The sequence below is a fragment of the Strigops habroptila genome, chromosome 22 (genome assembly GCF_004027225.2).
Source record: "Strigops habroptila isolate Jane chromosome 22, bStrHab1.2.pri, whole genome shotgun sequence".
NCBI classification, from domain to species: domain Eukaryota; kingdom Metazoa; phylum Chordata; class Aves; order Psittaciformes; family Psittacidae; genus Strigops; species Strigops habroptila.
This window is the reverse complement of record NC_044298.2, coordinates 206967-230789: the sequence shown is the minus strand read 5'-3', so window position 1 is coordinate 230789 and position 23823 is coordinate 206967. Positions and strand designations below refer to the sequence as shown.

At 57.9% G+C, this 23823-nt stretch overlaps 1 protein-coding gene across 6 annotated transcripts in view; it reads right to left on the bottom strand.

Moving 5' to 3' along the window:
* MEF2D (myocyte enhancer factor 2D) overlaps positions 1 to 23571 on the bottom strand; it is an 89944-nt gene extending 66373 nt beyond the window's left edge. For 4 of the 6 annotated variants that reach the window (XM_030473861.1, XM_030473867.1, XM_030473868.1 and 1 more), the window contains exon 1: positions 5930 to 6011. The gene's annotated coding sequence lies outside the window, so the exon portion shown is untranslated. Of the gene's footprint in view, positions 1 to 5520; positions 5633 to 5929; positions 6012 to 23184 lie in introns of those variants that run through there. The other 2 variants (XM_030473863.1, XM_030473862.2) reach the window with 2 other exon arrangements.
* Positions 23572 to 23823: the final 252 nt, after the last annotated feature.

The window sequence follows — 23823 nt, the reverse complement described above, 5'->3', positions numbered from 1 at the left end:
CAGCCTCGGTAACAAAACAAATGTCTGGCAGGTCCAAAGAACTTGTTCACATTCCTCTTTTTATACATAATTATCTTTTTCTTCCCTGGCAATGGAAAACTCCTGTGCTGACACCACGTCTCAAGGTTACTGCTTGGGCTGGGGGAGGATTTCAGGCTTTACAACCCAGAAATTCCAGACAGAAACCCAGAAACTTTGCCAGTTTTGTACTAAACACAAAGTTCTTCGCCCAAATTACTCCATTTCTTTAACTGGTCTTTTTTTTCAGCAGGTTTTAAGTAAGCGCCATTTTTCAGCCCCCAAAATATTGAGGATTTGAGTAGAAACCTCTCACTGACGCCGTGGACATTTCCTATTCTCTCTTTCTTTTCTTGAGGAAAACCAACCCAACCTGACCCCACATATTTTCCCCACCCGCACGACATAGGATGTGCTCCTGGGTTTCTGTGCAACCCAAGCAAGTTTTCCCTGAAGTCTTCCAATAATTGGAGAGGAAAAATGCTCTTAAAAAAATAAGTTTCATCTTAATAATAATAATAATAATGATAATGAAGCTTTCCAAAAAGATGGAGAAAAGTCACATTGTTCCAAAAGGCACTTTCATTTCAAAAGGCAGATGAAAACTTTCAACCAAGACTACTTATAACCACTGCTTATATCCATCATTAACACCTTCCACGCCACGAGCTCCACTGCATCCTCCTGGGTAGGGGACATGCTGCCAACAGCCCCCAGCACACTGCTGTGGGGTGCAGGATGATGCCAATAATCTCCCCCTGTTGCAGAAGGAAGAGGAAAAGGAGAAGGAGAAGGAGGAGGAGGAGGAGGAATCCCTTTGCCGCCTTCTCAGATGAGCCTATACGATGTGACCCCCTTGCAGCCCTGGGGTGGGCTCGGGTCAGGGACCTGGCCCCGTTTGCTGCCTCCGAAATCTCTTTACTCCCTTTTGGGGCCGGAAAAAGAAATTAAACCATAAAAAACTGGGGAGATGAATCTTCCTCCTTCCTATGAAAGGGGGAAGAGCTGCGGAGGAGATCACCCTTCCCTCCCCATGGCACCCGGACCCCACACGCACCCTAAGCATCCAGATGGGAGGCACCTCCTCCTGTGGAAGCGGTTTTGGGATGGTGCCGGCCGCTTGCTGGAAGCTGTTTGAAGTTCTGGAAAGAGAAACAATTCCTCCTCCTCCTCCTCCTCTTCCTCCTTGCCCAGAAATAGGTCATTTAATTACCACCTTTCCAACCCCAAAACAACACTGAGTCAAGAGAGGAGGTGGGAGCACTTCAACCCTGCGCTGGCTCATGCCCGAAGACACCGCAGCACAGCTTTGACCTTGAGATGTCCACGCTGGGGCATCGGGGCAATGTCAGCACAGATGGCAAGGACTCAGCTCCCTGCTTCTGGATTTCAATTAGTGCTGGTCAATTAAAAGGAGGAAGGCTGGGAATGCGGGTGCTGCGGAGCCCCTTCCACACGCAGCCACCGGAGCCTCCAGGAAAACCAACGGATAATTGCATGTTGGGAAATCATACATGTCCTGCTCGGCACAGAGTGAAACATGCAGCCCCGGCATGGTCCAGTCTGGCTGCTTCGGGACAGGACACCACGGTGGCTCCTGGGTGGTGGCCACAGCCTGACACATCCCAGCGCGGGCACCATCCTGCCCTACCGGCTTGTCCTCACCGTGCGCACCAAGACACCCGCCTGGCACCAATCTGGTGCTTTGCTGTCATAGAGACTGGTTTGGGTTGGAAGGGACCTTGAACCTCATCCAGCTCCAACCCCCTGCCACAGGCAGGGACACCTTCCACTAGAGCAGGTTGCTCCAAGCCCCTGTGTCCAACCTGGCCTTGAACACTGCCAGGGATGGGGCAGCCACAGCTTCTCTGGGCACCCTGTGCCAGCGCCTCAGCACCCTCACGGGGAAGAGCTTCTGCCTTATCTCCAACCTGAACTTCCCCTGTTTCAGTTTGAACCCATCACCCCTTGTCCTATCGCTCCAGGCCCCGATGAAGGTCCCTCTCCAGCATCCTTGTAGCCCCCTTCAGACACTGGAAGCTGCTGTGAGGTCTCCACACAGCTCAGCTCACCCATAACCACCACCCCGCTGTTATCTAGGGGCACCTATAGCTCGGGAGAGTGCACATGGGAAACTGAGGAGCAGCTGCTGCATCCCCCAACCTCAACGCAAACCCCATGAAAACGGGCCGAGCTTCCCACCAAAACTCTCCCCACATAGCTCAGAGGCCTCACTCCCCCCATCCTTTCAGCCACCATTTAAGAGAAAGCAAACATACAGTCTGTGTCCCCCCCCCCCAATAAATCACCCCAAATCCACGTATTTAACTCCACATGGGGGTTTATTCCTTAGAGGATGCAAGCTCTTGTCTGGTTTTCAAGCAGTGGGGAGCTCCAGCAGGGAGACACCAGGAGCAAGGGAAAAGGAAAAACATAAGGAAAAACCACAAGGAAACCAAACTGGAGCGCGAGATGAAACCCGACAGATCTGTGGAGGTAGAGCTGCTGGCAGGCAGACAGCTAGATCCATCTTGAAAGCAAAAGCAAACTGCTGCTCAAACAAGGCACAGGGAAAAACCTCGAGGTCTTTCCGGCACTGCCTAAACTCCCATCAAACAAAATGAGGAAGAAATTCCAGCTTTTTATTGAAAGCTGCTCTAATTAGGGGGGGGGAAATGAAGGAGAAAGGAATTAGAGGTGCATTGATGGGAAAGGAATAAATACCACCTCAAGGAGGTGAGGGGCTGATGCATCCTATGGTCCTGCTGTCACCGGGGGCATCCCGTTCCCACCCAGCACAGCCGCGGGATTCTGCGCTTCCTCCTCCTCCTCCTCCCTGCCCCTGCTGTGACTCACTTGCTCTATGCCGGCCGCGCCTGGCTAGAGCAGAGCCATAGCTTCCCGGGGGCAGGAATGTCATCTGCAATAGAGTCACCTCAGAACTCGGGATGGCTCAGCCTCGAGGAACTGCCAAAACAGCGACCAAAAACCAGAGCGAGCCCCTGGCGCTCGGCACAGATGGGGAGAGTCAAAGGGGGTATTTTTAGCTCTGCCTGCAGATGGGGAAGTCCGGCCGGAGCATCTACACAACAGCCCCCATTAGCTCGGGCCACCTCGGTGTGTGCTCCCGGGTACTAACGGGATTTAATGGGATGCTGCCGGCTCACTTCCCAACCCTTGGGCAGCGCCTGGCCAGGGCCACTCGCTCCACTGCGGCATCTCCGCCGGCACTGGGCAACCAGGGGCAGCAGTGGCCCGGTGATGCCAGTGCCACGCATCCCTCTCCCTCTTTTCCCTCTGCTCCCAAAGAAGCCACCACCGCAACCCATCGCTGGAGGGACAGCACGCAGCATCCCATGGCAGGTCCATCCGAGCGATGCTGACCTGACCCCAGGAAGCAACTCTGGCTTGGGGCAAAAAAAGAGGGAAAAGCAATTTCTGCCCCTTCCCCACTGATGGGTTTTGGGGTCACAGTGGCAGAGCCCTCCTGGTCCTGTGGGATGAACTGGGTGGCATCACCCTCCACCCTCTCCATCCTTCCTCTGCGACATCCTTCCCCAGCATCTCCCGGCACCACAGAGCTGGGTCCCGCTCCCGGACTTTTTGTCCAACACTTTGGGCTTTGTTCTCCCTAGCACAAAGATGCCGTTTGGCTGCCCTGGCAGCATGGAGGGACCTCGAAGTGGATGTGGTTTATGACCATATTTAGGCTCCTTTACGTTGCCAGAGTCACAGTAAAGGGCTGCGGCATTAAATGAGAATCAGACCCCACTTGTTTCACTTGGCAGCCTGGGAAAAATCCACCCCGGGCGACTCCGGCACCGTCCGAGCCTCCACCCTGCCCGCTCGGGGACAGGATAAAATAGCAACAGCCCTTTCCAGCTCCGCAGTTGCACTTCGCAAATGGAGCCAAGAGCCCTACACCAACCAGGAGGGAAGGGGGGGGGGGCGGAATCAAACACATAAACCACCATCCTCTTCCTGAGAGCAACACCGAGGCGCGGGGAAGCAAAGGGATGTGCCCAAGGTCACTTCTCAAGGTCCCTGGAGAAGATGCAGGGATGTAACCCCCCAGCACGAGATGGTTTGTGCTGGTGGGGGAACTGGGGCAGCACTGGAAGTGCTGACCCCCCCCAGACGCAGGAGGTAAAGCCCCTTCAGCACGTTAAATCCCCGGCGTGGCGGAGGCGACGGCGCTATTCCAGCATTCTGGAAACCCGAGCGGCACTGGGGGGACAGAGGCCACCTGCTCCCAGCACAGCACAAGTGCGGATGCCTCAGCCTGGCAAAGCCACGACAACTGCAGGGATGAAGGGCAAGGAAAGGGGGGGTTGGAAAGGAGAAGCCATGAGGCCCATCCAGAGGTCTGTGACCTTCAGGAGCCCACGGGCAGCAATCCGGAGGGCAGAGCAGGCAGCTCACTGCACTTCCAAGGAACAAGCGCAGCCCCAGGCGCTTCCCGGGCCGAGGCCACCAGCACCCGGTGAAAGAACAGAAAGAAAACACCCCAAATCAACCTTTCCCACCCTCAGAACCTGCAGCCCCTCGCCTGGATGAGGGGATGCAGCTCCCGCAGCCTCCCTGTGGTGCCGAGCCTGGCACAGCCCCATCCCCACCGCCTGGATGTCCTGGGACACCAGGACATGAGAGCACCCACCTTGGCAAAGCAACACCAGCCGGAAAATCCACGTGGGACCATGCGCTGCGGGAGAAGCGGCTTTGGAAAGGCAGGATCAGGGTGGGAACAGGGGCAGGGACACTGGGAGGAATTCACACCAGATGTGCTCCACTTACTGGTGCCTGCCCAGACCCTGCCTGCGGCCGGTCACCAGTCAGATCCGCATGGACGGGGAGGATGAGGAGGGGGGGACACCCCAGTTTGTGTCCATGTGGAGCCGCGGGGCTCCTGGGCTGCGTGTATGTGCGTGCACATGTGTGTGTGTGCACACACGTGTGTCTCACTGGCGTGTGCAAGGCAGGGGGTGTGGGGGGGTGATAAATACAGAACCAAAAGCCACCCCCAAAGCTGAGGGGCGCGCTGCTGGGAAGGAGAGAAGCCGCTGGCAAAGAGCTTCCCAGATGCTCAGCAGCACCCAGATGCCGGACGCCCCGCACAGCGCATTGCTCCCCCCATGGCCTCGATGTCCTGGGGGCAACACCGGCGCCTTGCCCCCCACTCTGGGAACCAACCCCACCGCTGCCAGCTCCGGGGGCACCGGAGCAAGGCCTCGATTCAGCCTCAAACCGCTGCTCTTACCAATCAAACCACAGCTCCCCCCCCCATCCCGACACCCCGGGTCCCACAGCATCACCCCCCGCTCCAAACCCCTCACCCCCGCTTCTCCCCCGCTCCTTCGAGGTGGCGGCTGTCACCGGGGTGCGTGCGGGAGGGATTCCCACGGGAGTGCAACCCCTCGGGCTCCATCACCGTGCAGCGGGAGCCCCCCCACCCCACCAGCAGCACCCAGCGGGCCCCATCCCCGCGCATCGCCCCCCCCTCACCTGCCGAAGCGCCGCTTCTTCCCCTTCCTCCCCTCTCCCCTCCTTCACCTCTGCACCATTTTGGTGACGGTTTGTTTTGAAGCGGCGCCGGGGAGGGGAAGGGAAGGGGAGGGGAGGGGAGGGGAGGGAAGCGAAGCGAAGGGGGGTGGCGGAGGGGGGGGGGAAGGATGTGCTCGCCCATCCCCGCCGCCTCGGGGCGGCACCGCGCAGCACGGGGGATGGGGGGGTACCAAAGGGTACCAAAGCCCCCACCCCCGTTTAAAATCACACACCGACGGCACCAAGGGGTGTGGGGGGGGGTGCTGTCGGAAGTAACGCAAAGATGATAAATTAATAGCGATTAATTAGAAGGTGACGATTAATAACGCCCCGACCCCCACGTGAAGGGACCGAGCGGGGCCGGACCCACCTGCGCGGGCGCAGAGCCCGGCGGCCGCCTCCTCCCGGGGCTGCGGCGGAGCCGGCGCGGAGCGACCATGGCCGGGCCCGGCCCAGCGTCAGGACGCGGCGCAGCGCGGGCGGCCAATGGCCGCGGGGGAGCGGGGCCGGGCCAGGGGGGGGGCGGGACGGGGGGGAGCCGGAGCTTGGGGGGGCGGGACGGAGCTTGGGAGGGGGGAGAATGGAGCTGGAGGGGGGGGGCAGAACCGGGGGGGGGAGGGGGGAGGCAGAACTGGGGGGTAACAGAGCCGGGGGGGGGAGGCGGGCAGATCTAGGGAGGTAACAGAGCCGGGGGGGCAGATCTAGGGGGGTAACAGAGCTGGGGGGGGGCAAAGATGGGGTTGGGAGGGAACAGAACAGGGGCTGGGGGATAGACCCAGGGCATGGGGGGAGGAACAGAGTCGGGGGGGCGAGCAAAGCCGGGGGGGGGCAGAGCTGGAGGGGGTAACAGAACTGGGGGGGGAGGAAAGAGATGGGGGGGGAACAGAGCTGGATGAGGGCAGAGCTGGGGGGGGGGAGAGGCGGAGGGGTGAAAGAGCCAGGGAGGAAGGGGGGTAAGAACAGGGGCTGGGGGACACAGCGGGGTCAGAAACGGGGCTGGGGGGAGCAAAGCCACGACCCCATCTCCCACCCGCAGCATCCAGTGCAGCCACACTCATGTGGGTGCTTCCCCCAGCAGCGGGATAGGGGCTGCGGTGATGGGGGGTCAGGGGGGGTTTCGCCCCCATGGGGAGGATGAGGCTCAGGGGAGGGGGGTGGGGGTCAGTCTTGGTGTGGGTCCCTACAAGCCACGTTTGTCACCCCCATTCCAGTGACGGGGCTGGTTCTGCACCAGTGGTCTGGATCCAGCACTTGGAAGCAGGAAAACATCCTGGTACGGCCACATTGTGCCATGGGACTGCTCTGGGCATCTCCCACACACGGGGCTCCAGCAGGACACCTGCACTTCCCTGAGCACCAAGTCCTTGGGGCCGGGCACACGCGGCCAAGGACGTGCCACCAGCACGGACTGGCCACATCAAAGCACATCCTGCACTCCGGGGCATTACGTTCCCTCTCCTCCTGCTCCTCCTGTAGCTTCAATCCGGGTAAATTGCTCTGTGGTTGCCCTCAAGAGATCCAACCTGTTGAACAATGACTCCTGCCGCAGAGCTCGCTCCTCGCCAGGGCTCTTGGGGCTGTGGATTGGGGCAGGAATTGGGTTTTTAGGGGTATTGGGGACCTGGTGCTATTCCTCCCATCTTGGCATCGTCTGGCGCTGCACATCAGGGCAGTGCTGGCACCTGGGGATGGTGGATGGATATGGACCAAGGAGCATGGCTGGCGATGGTTCTCCCACCGGATGAGCTCTCCCACTGCCAAGCACTGGCCAGAGGAATGCCGTACGGGATGGCTGGGACACAGGCTGTCCTTTCCCAGCAATTCATGTGCCATGGTGCGCCATAAAGCAGAACAAATACAAACCAAGCTGGTGTGGGTCTGCTCCTGGCAGAAGGAAGCTCGTGTCAAGGGTTGGAGGCTCCATGGGAGATGTTTCATGGATCCCCACAACCCACCTTCCCATCCCAGTGGCATGAGTCCAGTGGGAGTCTGATGCCCCAGAAGACAGGGTGATAACTGTCACACACAAGGCCATTGTCCAAGCACAAGGGGCTAGGGACCAGGGACAAGGATGTCCCAGCCCCGCTGGGTCACATCCAGCTGGAGCACTGAGAATACCACTGCTTCCAGTGCCCTTAGAACCCAAAACCAACCACAGGGGAGTTGCCAGGGATGGGGAGCAAAGCCAAACATTGCATTTGTACCAAGATGATGCCCAGAGCCGTTGACCATCACCCATGTGGCGCTGGCCTCCTGCTCCTCCATGGCACAAGGTGCTGCCCAAACCCAAAAACCCCGGTTACCACCCCAAAGTCCAAGGTGATGCGGGAGGCTGGGGCACGCATTTGCTCCCATTGGGACTGTTCATCCCGGATGGCTCTTCCTCAAGCCCTATCCCAGGCCGGGACGACAGGAAGAGGTTCCCAATGCCAGTGACTCAGCCGAGGGGGTGTTTTGCAACACTCTGGGTGTGGGATGAGGCTCCTGGTGTGTGGATAAGTAGGAGTTGAGGTGTGTGGTGAGCACCCAGCTCCAGGAGGCATGTGGGCAGGGAAGAGTGAGAGGACCTGCATCCCAGAGCTGGGAAAGGGGTCCTGCTATGGGGCATAGCAGATGCTTGGCACCGGGATGCTGGCACGGACACAGCCGGCCACTCTGGGATGGGCTTCCTGGTGGGTGCACCCCACGCCAGAGCACAGCACCTGCAGCCTTCCCTGCAGCCTTAACCTGGGACAGACCAGCAAAGAGACAAGTATCAGAGCCCAGAACCCCACCGTGTGCTGGGCTGCACCCCCAGAGTGGGAGTAGCAGGTCATGGAGGGGCTTCTCCCCCTTTGCTGTGCTCTGGGGAGACCTTAGAGCAGCTCCAGCGCCTAAAGGAGCCACAAGAAACCTGGAGAGGGGCTTTGGACAAGGGATGGAGGGACAGGGCAAGGGGAATGGCTTTAACCTGCCAGAGGGGAGATTGAGATGAGCTCTGAGGCAGAAGCTCTTCCCTGTGAGGGTGCTGAGGCGCTGGCACAGGGTGCCCAGAGAAGCTGTGGCTGCCCCATCCCTGGCAGTGTTCAAGGCCAGGTTGGACACAGGGGCTTGGAGCAACCTGCTCTAGTGGAAGGTGTCCCTGCCCGTGGCAGGGGCTTGGAGCTGGAGGAGCTTTAAGGTCCCTTCAGCCCAAACCATTCCATGGTTCTATGATTCTATGATTCATTAGGACAAGAGGTAGGACATGCTCAAAGGAGAGGCTGGCTCCAACCGGAGCATCACTGGTGGCACAGGCACCTCTGCCCTCATCACCCCCCTGCCTCAGTGACGTAGTTTCCTGCTGGCTCCTTCCCCCATCACCACACATATTTCTAGTGGACTTTTCAGCGTGTTTGGCTTTTGGGGGCCGTTTGTTGTCAGTTGGTTATTTTATGATATTTATTGTTAGAAAAGGGGCTATTTTTAGCACCCTGTTAGTTTAGATAGAGATGGGATTAGTCATCCCAACCGAGCGCTGTTTGCAGCCTCTCCTCAAGGATTCTCTGGGGTTTGTTTTCCAATCAACTGAGATCATGTAGCCAAAGAAATACCAAATAGAAATAGTCCTCCTGATGTGCAGCTCCAGGGCCTCCCTTTGAGCCATGGGCTGGGGAAGAGGGAAGGATCCAGCCCAGGATATTTATGAGATGAAGACGAGAACATTACGATGAACCTCCAAGTATTTTGGAAAGTCAGTTGGAGTTGGTTCTTTTTTTTCTCTTGGGAACCAAATGCTGAGTAACTCCCTTCCCACACCAGGCTGCTGCTTCGTGCAGCTGGTACGCAGCCTCCTGACAGTGGGAATTGCTTTCCCTCGCCCTGTGCCAGCGGGTGAGAAGGGAGGAATCCTGTGTCTTCCAAGATATGCAGCCACCTACAGCCTCGGGCGAGTAAAACAAAGAGACACCCCAAAACCTAAAGTGGGAAAATCGGTTGCTCCTTCCCTGCTCCGAGTGCAGAGAGAGGAGCTGGCTGAGAGCTGACTTCGAAGCTAAGAGGCTGAGAGCTGGAGCAGCAACTCTACCCTTGAGACCTTTGCTCTCTCTTCTGCTGTCCCCCCCATCTGAGCCAAGCTGCTTTTGAGGAGACCAGTTTGGCTCTTAGGAAGGTGGGACTCAGATGCGGTGAAGAAGCAAAGGTTGTGGCTCATCTTGGTGCTGAAGTGCTGCCGCCAGCTCGTGCCTAGCAATGCCATCGCCCTTGGGATGCTGCAGAGCTTCAAGCTAGGGAGGGGGCTGTGGGTCTGCTGCCAGCCCTGCACCAGCCAGACCCTGTCCCTGGGGTGTCCCTGGGGGTATCTCTGGGGTGGCGATGCCCATGGTGGTGGCACAGGCCACCCTTGAGGACAGGGCAGCAAACACCGGCTGGAGAGGGGAAGCAATGCGATGCACCCATGAGGTTGAACCAGCCCCGAGCCCAGGGGCAGCCCCAGGGACACCCCAGGGTCCCCACTAGCCCTGTGGCACCGCAATGGGGGTCCTTGTGGCACTGCAGTGAGGGTCCCTGTGGCACTGTGATGGGGGTCCCCACGAGCCCTGCTCCCCGTGGCACCACGATGGGGGGGTCTCATCCAGCCCTGCTCTCCATGGCACCACAATGGGGGGTCCCCACCAGCCCTGCTCCCCGTGGCACCCCGTGCCTGTTGGGGACGTGCCAGCACACGGTGCCACGCAGAGCCCGGCATACACTGCACCCGCGCCCCGCGGGGAGGACAGGGGTGCCACACGTGCGGTGACAAGGCCGGGGGGTGCCACAGCGCCTTCACGTGTCCCCTGGCTGCGCTGGAGGAGGATTATTGCCCTCGCAAGCCGGCGCAGGCCCCGTGTTTGCCTGGAGCGGGGGGATGTGGCAGGGACTTGGCACGGAGCGAGTGATGCTCCCGGGGGACCGCAGAGCGCCGGAGGCCGGGTCCCTCCTGCCCCGGCCATTCACCCCCGCCGGCCCCCTGCTCCCTGCCATGGTCCTTCCTCCCTGCCCCCATCTTCCTCTCCGGGTCTAAATTCTCCCACAGCGCCCATTGACGTCCCGCCTGCGTCACCGTCTCCAGCACAACCAGACAGCACGTGGGAGAGGCAGGTTTAAAGCGGCAAAGCCCTGTGAGGGCTCCAGCTGCGCCCCAGCAGCGGGGCCATGGGGAGGGGGGACCCCACTGTGCCCCCCCCAGACCTTGCACCGGGTCCTGGTGCCGCCCGGGGGTCTCCCGGTGTCACCCCGGGGGGTGCAGGGCAGGTTTGGGCTGAGACGAGGTTTGTTCTCGCTCATAGGAAGGGAGCGTGACAGCATTTTGCTTCCAGGTCCGTGCCTGCGCCCTCCCTTCCTCCCTTCCGAACGCAGCCCAAATGTGGAGCGGGAGCGCTGGCAGCCAGGGAAGGCGCTTGCATTAGATAGCCAAGCCCAGAGACCCCACTCCAGCATCCCGAGGTTATTCCCGGCTGCCAGGCCAGCCCTTGTGCCTTAACAGCTGGACTTTGCTTGTGCTCAAATGAAGGTGCAGCTCGGCTGGGTCCTAAGGGCTGGGAACATGCAGAGGAAGCACAAAACCTCCGCAAGGACATGGGGTGCAGCGAATTTCGCGAGGGCTCAGGAACCTTCCCTAAAGCCCACTCATCATTCCTGCCCCTGGATACTGTCCTATGGAGCACTGCAGGTCATCACCCTACCCGTGGCTCAGGACTTTGGGGTGGGTTGGGAGAGCAACCCCCTGACCCCACAGCAGCCCTGCTTCCTCTCCGGTCGACACTGGGGGCTATTTTTATCCTTTTCCTTCTATTTATTGCACTGAAGCCCTGTGTGGTCAGAGAACGCTCTGCTGTTTGCTTTCTGATTGCTTCCTTCCCACCCATTGTCTTAAACCCGGGATTCACCCTGATCCTGGACCCATGGCTGGGCAATGTGTCACCGGCGCTGGCTCCTGGGGGACAGAGATTCCTGGCTCTACCCATACTTTGGCTGCAAAGCTGAGTGCAGATGTGCTGCCCTTCATCCCCCCCAAACTCTCAGCGCCAAACCTCGGGCATCCCCTCGAGCACCCCAGCCCTCACCCGGTGCCAGAGCTGGGAGATGCTTCTGATGGATGAGCGGGAACCAGTGTGCTGAGCCCTCAGCCAGGAGCCACCATGAGAGAGAAGGGATGAAATCAACCAAGAGGAGAGTTGCAGCCACCCTCAGCATCCTGCCCAGTCCCACAGACCGGCTGTGGCCAAGAGAGGAACTGAGTCAGGGCCACCCCTGCGCTGGCACAGCTTCCCCAAGGCCAGCACTGGCCTCACCACAGGGACAGATCGTTCCCATCCTCTCTGACACCAAGACAGACGGAGGGTGACCCCTCCTGTGCCAGGATGTTGGGACCCAGGCTTGGACCCCTCCGTTTATGCAGGCTTGGATCCTGAGCCTTGATAAATTGAGAAGTGGGGTGCCAGGGCAGGACCCCGCTGCACCCACCCCTAAGCATCAGCAGAGCCCTAGTGAGGACCCTTTGCCAGCATCCCCAGCACGGTGCTGCCTTCACCCCCCTGCAGTGTGGTGTGATGTGGAATCTGTCACTGCATGGGGTTGGACAAGATGACCTCTGAAGGTCCCTTCCACCCCAAACTGCTCTATGATTCTATGATTATCTGCTCCCTTTTGGGACCAGACCCTGATGGGAAACATCCAAAAGGTTCCGCGGGCAGCAAACCCAGCCTGGGCTTAGCTCAACCCAAGCCGGTGGCAGCGTTGCTGGTCTGCATTAGAGTAGGAAAGCAGTAGGAAAGCAAGATGATTCCCAGCTCCTGCTGCTGGGGGTTTATCAGCATCTTTTAGCACCCCTGAGGGTTAAACCCAGCACCCACCTTATCAGCTAAGTGAGGCTGTGAAAGCATCCATCCTATCTCAGAAGGAAAACACTGTGGAGCATCCTGAAATCCCACATTAACCAGATCTCTCCTTTTCCTTCCAAAGCAGAACACTCCAGCCCCTTTCCCAGAGCAGCTGGTGGGGCAGATCCTCACCAGGCTCCCCAACCAAGTGCAGATCTCCATGTGTAGGAGTAGCTGCTGATTGGGAGCAGCCCAATTCCAAGGAGCCCCCAGAAGTTCCAAGCCTCGCTCAGATCAGAGCTCCACTCTCTGCAGCCAAGAGAAAGCAAGGATGTGGCTTTCTGCAGCCAGAACCTCTTTGCTGTACATGAGGATCTCCACTGCCCTCCTTGAGATGCTGTCTGCAATCCCTGCACACACGCCCGGCCCTAATGAAAGGGCCCAGCACCTCCCCATTGCCCAGCCAGTTAAACCAGCACAAACTAAGCTCAACGCACACAAAAACCCTCTCCTGGGTGAGGTCCTTATCACCCATGAGTCAAACAGCCTCCAACCCATCTCAGTGCCGATGGGATGGGAGGTGCCCGGGGCTCTGCACCCCGCATTAGGCTGCTTTGCACCCTGGAAAAGGGCTGGAGCTCTCCCGGTCGTGGCCTTGGGACTGTGGCCAGGCTGCCTCGCTGCTGCTCACTTGATCCCGTCTCCCCTCTGCCTAATCCGTGCTCCCCTCCCGGTATCCTCTGCTCCACTTTAATGCCAAGCGTTGGCCGGCAGCCACCCGGCTCCGGAGGACGCCTCTTCTCCCAGTTATGCAATGTGTGGATGAGCTGTTTGCCTTTCCCTGCGAGGGAGCTTTGGGAGCCCGGGCTGGGAACCCCATGCTGGGGTGCCCCAAAACAGGGACCCAGAGGCAGCAGCTCTTGCTCCCTCCCTTGCCCTGCCCTGGGGCTGCCATACATTCCCAATCACTTCCACTTCTCCTGTTCCCATCGCATCCCAGTGCTCCCATAGGGTCCAGCCCAGCTCCCTTTCCCTGTGGACTCCTCCATCCCTGCTGTCTCCCAGCTGGAATAATCCATTCTGCTCTGAGTGGTGGCTGCAGCCCTGTTTCACACGGCTGTGCCCTGGCACTGCTGACACCGAGTCCCATTTCGCTTCTCCCCATGGGACAGAGAAGCACAAGGTCCGTTCAGAGGGCCATGGCATGGGCATGGTCCTGAGTCCCTGCACCCTCCTCAGCCCAGGGCCTCCCCTTGCCCCAAGGCAGCACCTTCACCATCCAGGCGATTGATGGGCTTATCTGCTCCACCACGGACCCGCTCTCATGCTGGAGAGCTTTAAAGATAAGCATGGGCTTGGGAGAGGGGGTATTTAAGGCTCAGGCTGCCAAGTCCTGGGATGCTGTTCCTAGGCTGCCATACATAGCAACACCTGAACCACAGGCTGGGTGCCTGACTGTGCCACCGGCTTATTTTGGGGTACATCTGGGGTGCCTGGGGTGGAGGAGATGCCTCCAAGCTACAATGGGGCGCCCAAATGGGTCCATTCCTTGCTGCAGCCTGGGACCCCCAGCTGAGGCTGCTGTGCTCTTCCAAAACCCACCACACCATGAAAAGCTGCCAAAGAGCCTTTTCCAGGGAGCAAAACTTCCCCAAACCTGGCTGCTTTGGAGGGCATCCCACCAACCCACCCTGGATCCTTGCTCCCAAAACCCAGCAGCATCCCGGCACGCTGAGGGGGGAGGTTGGGACACAAAGGACATCTTGTTCCCTGCTCTCCCCTTAAATTATCCTGCCACATAGAGTAGATCTCGGTGCTATTTTTAGGCCTTGCTTGTTTAATTATTGAGAAAGGTTTTGAAGGATCTCTTGAAGGCGAGGAGATGTGCACCCGCGGGTGCTCACCAGGTTTCCCTGCCCGCTGCTCAGAGCTATGGTGGCTGCCACCCCCCCTTTGCCACTCGAATCCTGGGACACCAGCTCCTGCCTGTGCTTTGCTTCCCTGCAGGGATGACCATGGGGATGGGGAGAGCCAAGTTTGGCTTTGAAACTGGTGGGGGAGCAACAACTCAGCTCAGGAATGTGGGACAAACCGGTCCCCACAATGACACTTTGCCAGCACAAGGGACCATGGGCACAAGCCATTGGAGCCAGGAAATCATAGAATCATGGAATGGCTTGGGTTGAAGGGACCTTTAAAGCTCATCCAGCTCCAACCCCCTGCCACGGGCAGGGACACCTTCCACTAGAGCAGGTTGCTCCAAGCCCCTGTGTCCAACCTGGCCTTGAACACTGCCAGGGATGGGGCAGCCACAGCTTCTCTGGGCACCCTGTGCCAGCGCCTCAGCACCCTCACAGGGAAGAAATGCTGGATCCCAGCTAAGGAAAACCAGTGTGATCCCAGCACCGGCTTCCACCAGAATTCACCATTTTCATTTTTAACTAAACCGGCCACTTTTCTTGCTGGAAAACGACCTTATTCCCCGCTCACCGAGTGAATGGCAATGGCAGGAGATTTCCTTTTTACTTTTTCAAACTGTTTCCTTTCATATTTCCTTATTTCCCTGACAAAAAGCCAAGCAGAGAATGGCCTTTCTTTGACGTTAAAGGCTTATGGTCAACTTGAAGACTGCTGAGATTTCAGCAAAATAACCCATAATAAAGTGAGAGCCAGATACTCCACTGGCATCAACTGCCAGAGCTTTGTCATCTCCAGTCTAACACCACCTTTTGGTCCCTGCCTGCAACCTGGCCTGGGGACTTCAAGGAAAACATTGATTTTCCCCAGCTGCTGGGAGCCAGCCAGGATTAACTTCCACCAGCTGAGGATATGGGCTGTGCAGGGGATCTATGATCCGTCCGTGTTTCCTGAGGAAACAAGATAGAGAGATATATATAGTCCTGTATTTGGGCTGCCCAGCCTCCCCCACTCCATCACATTGGGTACAAAGGTAATGATATTCATTTCAAGACCAGGTTGGATGCGGCTTGGAGCAACCTGCTCTAGTGGAAGGTGTCCCTGCCTGTGGCAGGGGGTTGGAGCTGGGTGAGCTTTAAGGTCCCTTCCAACCCAAACCATTCCATGACTCTACGACACTGAGGTGCTACAGGTTGGAATTATCCTCTACAAGAGACCCCATATCACTCTGGGGAAGAACGGAGGGATAAACCCAACTCTACGCTAGACATCAGCCACGCCACAGTGTGGATGCCCCAATGCAGGGAGCATCTTTGGTCCAAACCCCACAAAGCCCCCTGTGCCATGGAACCCCACCTGCATCCAACCTTGCCCCTCCCGACGGAGCTCCCAGAGTGATGCCACACAACCAGGATGCTCCAAAACACGGTCCCAGACTAATTCAGGATGGTGGGAGGAAGCCCTGGGATGGGCATCAAGAGGCAAAGCTGCTCGAGGGCTGGAACCAGGCTGGGCTGCCTGGCTGGGGGGGGTGAGTTGTCAGTCCCTGCTCCTTAACACCCTGACAAGCTTATAACTATTTCATTTGTTACACTGTGAACCTTTTTAAATTAATGAACATAAGGTTGTCACGGTTGCTGTGGCGACGACACGTTGCTGGGGCAACGGCAGCAATGCAGAGCCTGCGAAGTGTAATCAGGGGTCAGGCTAAGGATGGAGCCAGGATGCGGGGCGGGGGGGGGGGGGCGGCTGCAGGAAGGGGCAGCAAGCCCCAAGGCTCCCGCCAGCCCCCCCAAACCATCAACACGTGGGAAAACCACCATTGCAGCACTGTCCTGCCACTGCCACCCTGACCTGGGGGGTAAAACTGCCGTTATACCAGTGCCTGAACAACCCGAGGATGCTCCGTGTGAGCCTGGAGATGGGGAAGACATCGTAGAACCATGGAATGGGTTGGGTTGGAAGGGACTATAGAGATCATCCATTTCCATGGGCAGAGACACTTTCCACCAGACCAGGTTGCTCCAACTCGCAGACCCCATCCCCATGAGGCTTTAACCTGCCAGAGGGGAGGCTGAGATGAGCTCTTGGGCAGAAGCTCTTCCCTGTGAGGGTGCTGAGGCGCTGGCACAGGGTGCCCAGAGAAGCTGTGGCTGCCCCATCCCTGGCAGTGTTCAAGGCCAGGTTGGACACAGGGGCTTGGAGCAACCTGCTCTGGTGGAAGGTGTCCCTGCCCGTGGCAGGGGTTGGAACTGGATGCAGGGAGTGGGCTGCAGGATGGGAACCGTCCCCTCCCCAGCACAGGGTGCGGTGGCCGCTCCCCACTCGGGGCAATGCAGCCCCAGCCCTTCTCTATGCTGGGACCCGAACCAGAGGGTGTGAGAAGGAGAAAAATGGGGTGGGGAAAGCAAGTTTCGGGGCTGGGGATTTCTCTGTGTCCTGGGAAGAGAGGTCTGGGCTCATCCAGGGCACAGAGGTGGGCAGTGCTGTCCCCAGCAGCCCGCAGTGACACCCCCAAGGTCGCTGCAGCATCGCACGGCTCTGGATGGGCTTTTTATATACTCTATATATTGTTATATACATCAGATTTGTAGGAGCGGTAATTTTTTCCGTTGTGTATATATATTATATACCATAGAATCATAAAATCACAGAGTGGTTTGGGTCGGAAGAGACCTTAAAGCTCCTCCAGCTCCAACCCCCTGCCCCGGGCAGGGACAGCTTCCACTAGAGCAGGTTGCTCCGAGCCCCTGTGTCCAACCTGGCCTTTAACACTGCCAGTTCAAATCCATTTTCTGCTCTAGCCTTTGATGGCCACTTTGTGCTGGGCTGCTGGAAGGAGGAATGACCCATTGACATTGGCCCCTTTGGGGCTCGTGATGCCAAGGACACACATATCCCCGAGCCCGACTCTTTGTGCTGAGGTTTCATAAGCGTGCACGTGCGCGATGCTGCACCACAGAAGATCCTTCAGAAGCCTCCTGCCTGTCAGGGAAATGTCTAAATATTGCTGTTTTCCCCCAATACATTGTTCATCAGAACTGGAAAGGGGAGAGGGGGGGAAAAGGAAAAACCAACCTCGATAAAAAACCCGTGAAAACACTGAAATCCACATTAGGGTTTGAACAAAAGCCGCCTAATTGCGGGGAGGATGCACCCTCACGCATGGATCCGCACACCCCGTGGGGCTCTGCTGGGATGTAGCACACCATAAAGCCCAGTTTCCATCCTCCTGATGGGAGGTGAAGCACGTGGAGTCCCAGGGGGATGCTTTGCCTTGCTATCTCCTGAGGATAGCCACCGCCAGCGAAGCAGGGAGCAGAGCGGAGCCTGGCTCTCCTCGTGTCCCAGATAACGCTGTCACCCCACAGGAACCAGGCTCGTCCCGGCGAGCTCAGCAGAGAGGCCAAAGGGTGAAGGAGATATGTCAGAGCCTCCCTCCTGCTGTGCAAAGCAGACTGTGACGCCCAGGAGGGACGAGTGTCCATGAGACCTTTCCCAGCTCTGCTCTCCATCACTCACCATCTGCCGCCGGGAGCTGCAGAGGAACCTCACGAGGGCTCATTGGGGGGAAAAAGGGAGTTAAAAATGAAAAACATATTTTAAAATATCTTTTAAAATCTTCATGAACCGCAGGATGCTTGGGGCGACGTGGGGCTTGTTTGCCAACCGGAGCTGGATGAGGTTTGAGGTCCTTCCAACCCAAACCAGGCTGGGGTTCCATGTCTCCTTGGAGGCCGGATGGTTGGTGATGGGGAAGCCGCTTTCCCTGCAGCCTGGTGTGAACTGGGCGCCTGGGGCTGAGCCCCATCACTGTGAGCAGCCCAGGGGCTGAGCATCACCCTGGAGTCCCTCGCTCTCACTCTGGCCATCCCACCACCTCTGCTCCCACCTCTGCCCAAGCTCAGCACCACGATGCTGATTTTTCCAAGAGGGTCATTCCCAGGAACCAAACGTGACCCGGCAGCCAAACCACAGCTTCCCCTTCCAGCAGCACCAGAGTCAGCATCATGTGCCTCGGGCCATGCTGCCTCCATCCCTCTGCTTTCCTTATTTATAGGCAAGAATTAAAACAAACCCAAAAGGCAAGGAAGGGGAAAAAAGCACCAACAGCTTCAAGCCAGGGCCAGCTTCAGTGAGGAAAAGACCAGCAAAACCTGCTCCAGCAGCAGTCAAGGCTAATTAAATAGCAAATGCATCCACTCCCAAAGGATTCGGCACTTTCCTGCTGCAGCTGCTGCTGACCTGTGATGTGACCTTGGGCTGCTGTTGGTACCTATCTCATGGTGCTCAGCACCCCAAAACACAGGATAAAGCTCTGTAGGACCAGCTGTGTGCTCCCATTGGCTCAGCTGGGGATTGCTGGGTGCCATAGGGAGCATCCACGTTCCCATCCTGCAGGTTCCCCTGCCCTAAAGTCAAAGTGACTTGTGCAGAAAGTACCTGCTGGGTCTGAACATCTCCGGGCACGAGGGACTAATCCCGTTTTACAGATTAAGGAAGCATCTTGCCATGTGATGGGTTGGAAATAGCACCCGAGGCTCTTCCCCGCTCTGACCCACGGCTACCCCGACTTAGAATCATGGAATGGTTTGGGTTGGAAGGGACCTTAAAGCTCATCCAGTTCTAACCCCCTGCCATGGGCAGGGACACCTTCCACGAGAACAGGTTGCTCAAAGCCTCTGGCCTTGAACACTGCCAGGGATGGAGCATTCATGGACTTCTCCCTTGCCAGGATCCCATTTTATTGTGTTAACCCTCATCCCAGGATTTAGTTCCTCCCGTTCCCCAGGTGCAGTGCTTGGTTTCTCCTGCTCAATCCCAGGAACAACCTGCCTCCTCCCTCCCCATTCCCTTGGCACCCACCACACACCCACCTCCGCTCCCTAATCCCCCCTAATCCTCATTCTCTGCCTCCGCGTCGCAAAGCCTGGGTGGCGCTCCCTGCTCTAACTCAGGAGCAGAGATAACTCACTATCTCCCACCCCAATCTCTTCCACAGTCTATTTTCTTCCTGCCCGGAGTTGATTTCTCTCACCTAATTGCCCGGAAAGCTCTTTTCCCTTCCTCTAATCAGTCTGGAGCAGACTTGCTGTAGATAATTGTGCTGAGACCTGATCACCCTCCTCATCTCCATCTCTCCAACACTCCCATTTCTTCACTGAACTCAGCTGTCGGAGCTGCCTTCCTTGGTCTAATTATTTCAAGGCTCTGTTGAGTTACTTGAGTGCTTGCTCATTTGGCACCCGTATCCCAGCTCCCAGAGTATCTGGGAACAGGCCATGGCTCTGGCTTATCCTGGTATAACTGGGCTTGCAGTGAACAGACTTGCTCCAGGTTTACAATGGTGTGAGCAGGAGCAAAACCTGCTTTCAAAGAGGAACCAAGAACTTGGCTGCTTCTCTTGCTCAGAGGAGCAAGAGCTGTTTGCTCGGGGGAGCTGCATCCCACGATGAGCTGCACAGGGCTCACACTGACCACAGCCAACAATACACTCATCTTTAGGCAGGTTGTGATTTGACCCAGGCTTTAGACTTCATAGCAGCCTTCCAGTATCTGAAAGGGGACTACAAGGATGCTGGAGAGGGACTCTTCATCAGGGGCTGTAGTGATAGGACAAGGGGTGATGGGTTCAAACTGAAACAGGGGAAGTTCAGGTTAGGTATAAGGAATAAGTTCTTTACTGTGAGGGTGCTGAGGTGCTGGCACAGGGTGCCCAAAAATGTTGTGAATGCTCCATCCCTACCTGTGTTCAAGGCCAGGCTGGACAGAGCCTTGGGTGACATAGTCTAGTGCGAGGTGTCCCTGCCCATGGCAGGGGGTTGGAACTGGATGATCTTAAAATCCTTTCCAACCCTAACTATTCTAATATCAAGCTGCAATAGCCCATCACACCCAGCCCAGTGCCCAAGGGTCCCTGCAGCCCTTGGGGGACCCAGCTGGGACCGTTTTCCTCCCATCCATCCCATTGCAGCCGCACGAAAGCAGCCGTAGCGGTTGTTTCCCCAGCTCTGCTGCCTGGTTCTCGCTATCGCCAGCCTCATCCCCCTTCCCAGGCTAATTGAGCCACTGTTTGCTTTTGTTATCAAACTGCTCTCAGCTTCTGATGCTCCTTCCATCAACCCTCGAGCCCTGTTGGTACCAAGGGCCACCAGGACCTTTCCTTATAGCCACCACAGCATCTAATCCCTCAGGGCCTTCAACTAATTGGTGTAAAACCTGATTTCTATCTCTAATCACTCCGAGGCCCTGATTCACGGATCTAATCACTCCAAAGCCAGCCCTCGGACACCTCTCTCCACATCCTCCTCCACTGGTTTCCCCCCGCCCCGCAGGTGGCTTGGATCTCTTGACTCCCTAATCCCTAATGCCTGATCTTTTTAACTAATCCAGGCAAGATTTGGCACCCCGGCTCTGCCGCTCCCCTGACCTAGTGCTGAGAGGAGTGAAAAACCCACCATGAACCAATTTCCTCCATCTTTCCCCCCTCCTCAAAGCAGCAAAGCCCAAATCATTGGGTCGGTTTCTGCCTGTTCCTCCCCTCCGATGGTCCCCTGGCCAGGGTGACACCCGTCCCCATGGGTGACACAGTCCCCTCTGGGTGTGATGGCCAATAGGGTGATGAAGGCACAGCCCCCCTCCAAAGGAATCTCCCCTCGCTGCCAGGACGGGGTGCACCGGCTCAACCAGTTCCCACCCTGCTGCACCCATGGGAGGGGAAGCGCCGGGACATGGGATGGAGATGAGGGGAAGGGGGTTTGTGTCGCTGCTGCTCCCATGGCTCCATCATCAGCCCTTGTTGTGAGAGGGACCCGCTGTGGCCTTGGGGCTGGAGCACAGCTCGCCCCAGCCGCCTCTTTCCTCCCGGTGAGTCACGTCCGCTGATTCCAGCAGAAGTTCATGGAAGGGGGGGCACATTCACAAGCACCAGTGGATGGATCCCGGGTGGCCGGAGACCGGCAGCTCCAGCCCCACAGCTCATTCTTTCCCCTGGACCATCCGTGCTGAGCAAACCTTCCCCTTCCCATGGCCCTGGCCCCCGCTGGCTCAGCAGCACAAACAGCCTTGGGGGGTGACTCAGGGCTTGCTCCTGTCCTGGCTCAGCCCCACACAGGAAGGGTTTTGGGGTGCAAAGCACTGCCCTCCCATCTGAGGACTTGGATGTGGCTGCGAATCCCAGCTCCAACCTTCCATCACTTCAGTTTTCCTTGCTCCCGAGACCTGGGCATGGGCTGAAGCCGCACCCGGAGCTTCTGGGATGGAAACTACACCAAGGAGGGGACGGGGCTGCGCAGGGCTGGAAGCAAAGGAACTGGGAATTGGGTCTCACCTGGAAATGCTACAGCAGGGATACGAGAGTTGGGGCCTGATCCTTGCTCCCTCCCTTTGAAGGGGGAACAGGACAGTGAATCCCTGTGCTTGGGGGTTTCCCCACACACCCCGGAGCTTCTGGGGGGTTTATCCCCCCTGAGGTGGTTTCAGGTGCCACCAAAGCCCCCCTGCTCCCAGGGAGGGAGGATGCAGGAGGATTCCCAGCCCCTTCCCAGGTCCCTGCCCTTTGCATGGGAGCACATTCCCAGAGCTGAGCAGTGGGAATTTGGTGTGTTTGTTTGCAATCCAGCGCTGACCCTGGGACTGGGAGGAGAATGAGTCAGCTCAGAGCAGGATTTCTCCTCAGGCCTCTCCTTTCAGTTCACACAAGCTCCATTTGGAGATACAGCAATTAAAGGAGTGAATTAAATTGGCTCTTGGGAGCAGCGACAGGCTGCAGCCTTCCCACTCCTGGTGCACAGTGGGATGGAACCCAACAGAACCCCAAACCAGGGGCTTGCAGGAGGATGGTCCCCACATCCCGAGGAGCTCAGTCCTGCTGCTGCAGCCCTCCAAGGGTTAACACACATCCCTGGTGCTGCTACCAGGCTCCTGGGCCCCAGGGGCAAAGCCTTCACCCACCCCTTGATTGCTCTGCCCTGGGGATGCCTGGGGGCACACAGCTTCTGCTCTGACTGATGTCAGCGCTGGCACAGCTCTGGGGGAGCATCAGGGACTCTGGGAGCATCGCCATCCTTCCCAAGCCTGCTCTTGGCATCTTTTCTTTCCCTTTCTCATCCCAGCCCCAACCTGCCCCTTGGGAGCCTGGCTCCATCCCTCCATGCCTGAAACCGAGCTGCAGGAGACAGAAAGTGATTTCACCCTGTGGTTGGGTACCGATACAAGAGGGATGAACCCTGTTCTGGATGGATCCGGGTGCACCCACACCCAGCAGCCACCCCTTTACAATACTTCTGGTTTGCTCCCATTCTTCTGGACGAGAAGGAAGGGGATGAGATCAGATACTCCCCATGCTCCCAGGGAGCAGCAGGGCTGGCTGCCTTCCCCATGGGCAAGGAGAACCCATCACTCTTAAGCCACCCTTTGCTGCTCTGGGACCCAGGTCCCTCTCAGAGGATGCCACAGCCCAGGGGTGCAAAGCAAGTGCCCATCCCAGGCTCACCCAGGAGGGCAGCAACTGAGCTGGGCACAAATGTGACCCCATCAATCCGCCTCCTTCCCCCCCTTCCCAGCAGGGCTGGTACCCCAGCTCCTCGCCCTGGAGCACCGGTACCCGGGATGCTTGAGCCTGGCATGTCTTCCCAGGGTTGCCAAAGCAACGGCAGAAACACAACAAACAGCAACAACACACAGCAGACAGTCGGCAAACATTCCCTCTTATTTCCTCCCCGGTTCGGTTTGTGCTTTTTCCCCTCTCCCACGAGGAAGCTGCTGCCATGGGAAGAGAATGACAACACCATTCGGGAGCATCCTGCGCCATCCCGGCAGGAGCCGCGTTGCGAAGCCCCTGGAAAACTGTGAACCCCGAGTCCAACCCGGGCAGGATTGAGCCACTCACCTCCCTCCTTAGTGCTGCAGGTGAGGTCTTGGTGTGCTGAGAGATCAGGGCTGTGCCAAAGCCAAGTAAGGTGAACCCCTCCTCTTGGACGGCCGCGGTGCTTTGCCGGGATGTTGGGATGTCCTGACCTCCAGGCTGGGATGCACCCGGTCCAGACTTCTACATCAGCCTCTACCCAACCGCGTGTTCGGGGCACTCAGCACCCTTTTGCACAGGCCAGGGAGGACATGAGCATCCTCAAGACTGAAGCAGGAGCAGGGAAAGGGTTGGGGCACGGCCCCGTGTGCCCATGCAGGGGCTCTGGGTGCTTGGACACCCCGAGGCAGCACCGCAGCCGCGGCAGCGAAGGGGATTAGTGGGCGCAGCGTGGGGCGCGGGCTTTCCAAATGGGATTAGCATCGCTGCGGCACGTGATGCTGGAGCGGAGCAGCGCTCCAGGAATGCTGCCTTGGAGCCAGCACCCAGCACCCGCAGCCCCTGTGCTGGCAGGAGCAGGACTCCAGCAGCCCCATTCTGAGCCCAGTCAACCAACTTGTGGTCCTGTTGGGGTTTGGGGTTCCTGCAAGGGTGCTGGAGCGGGCAGAGGGTGCTCCCAGGACAGCGAGCTACCAGCCATACACCTGTATACACACACATGGA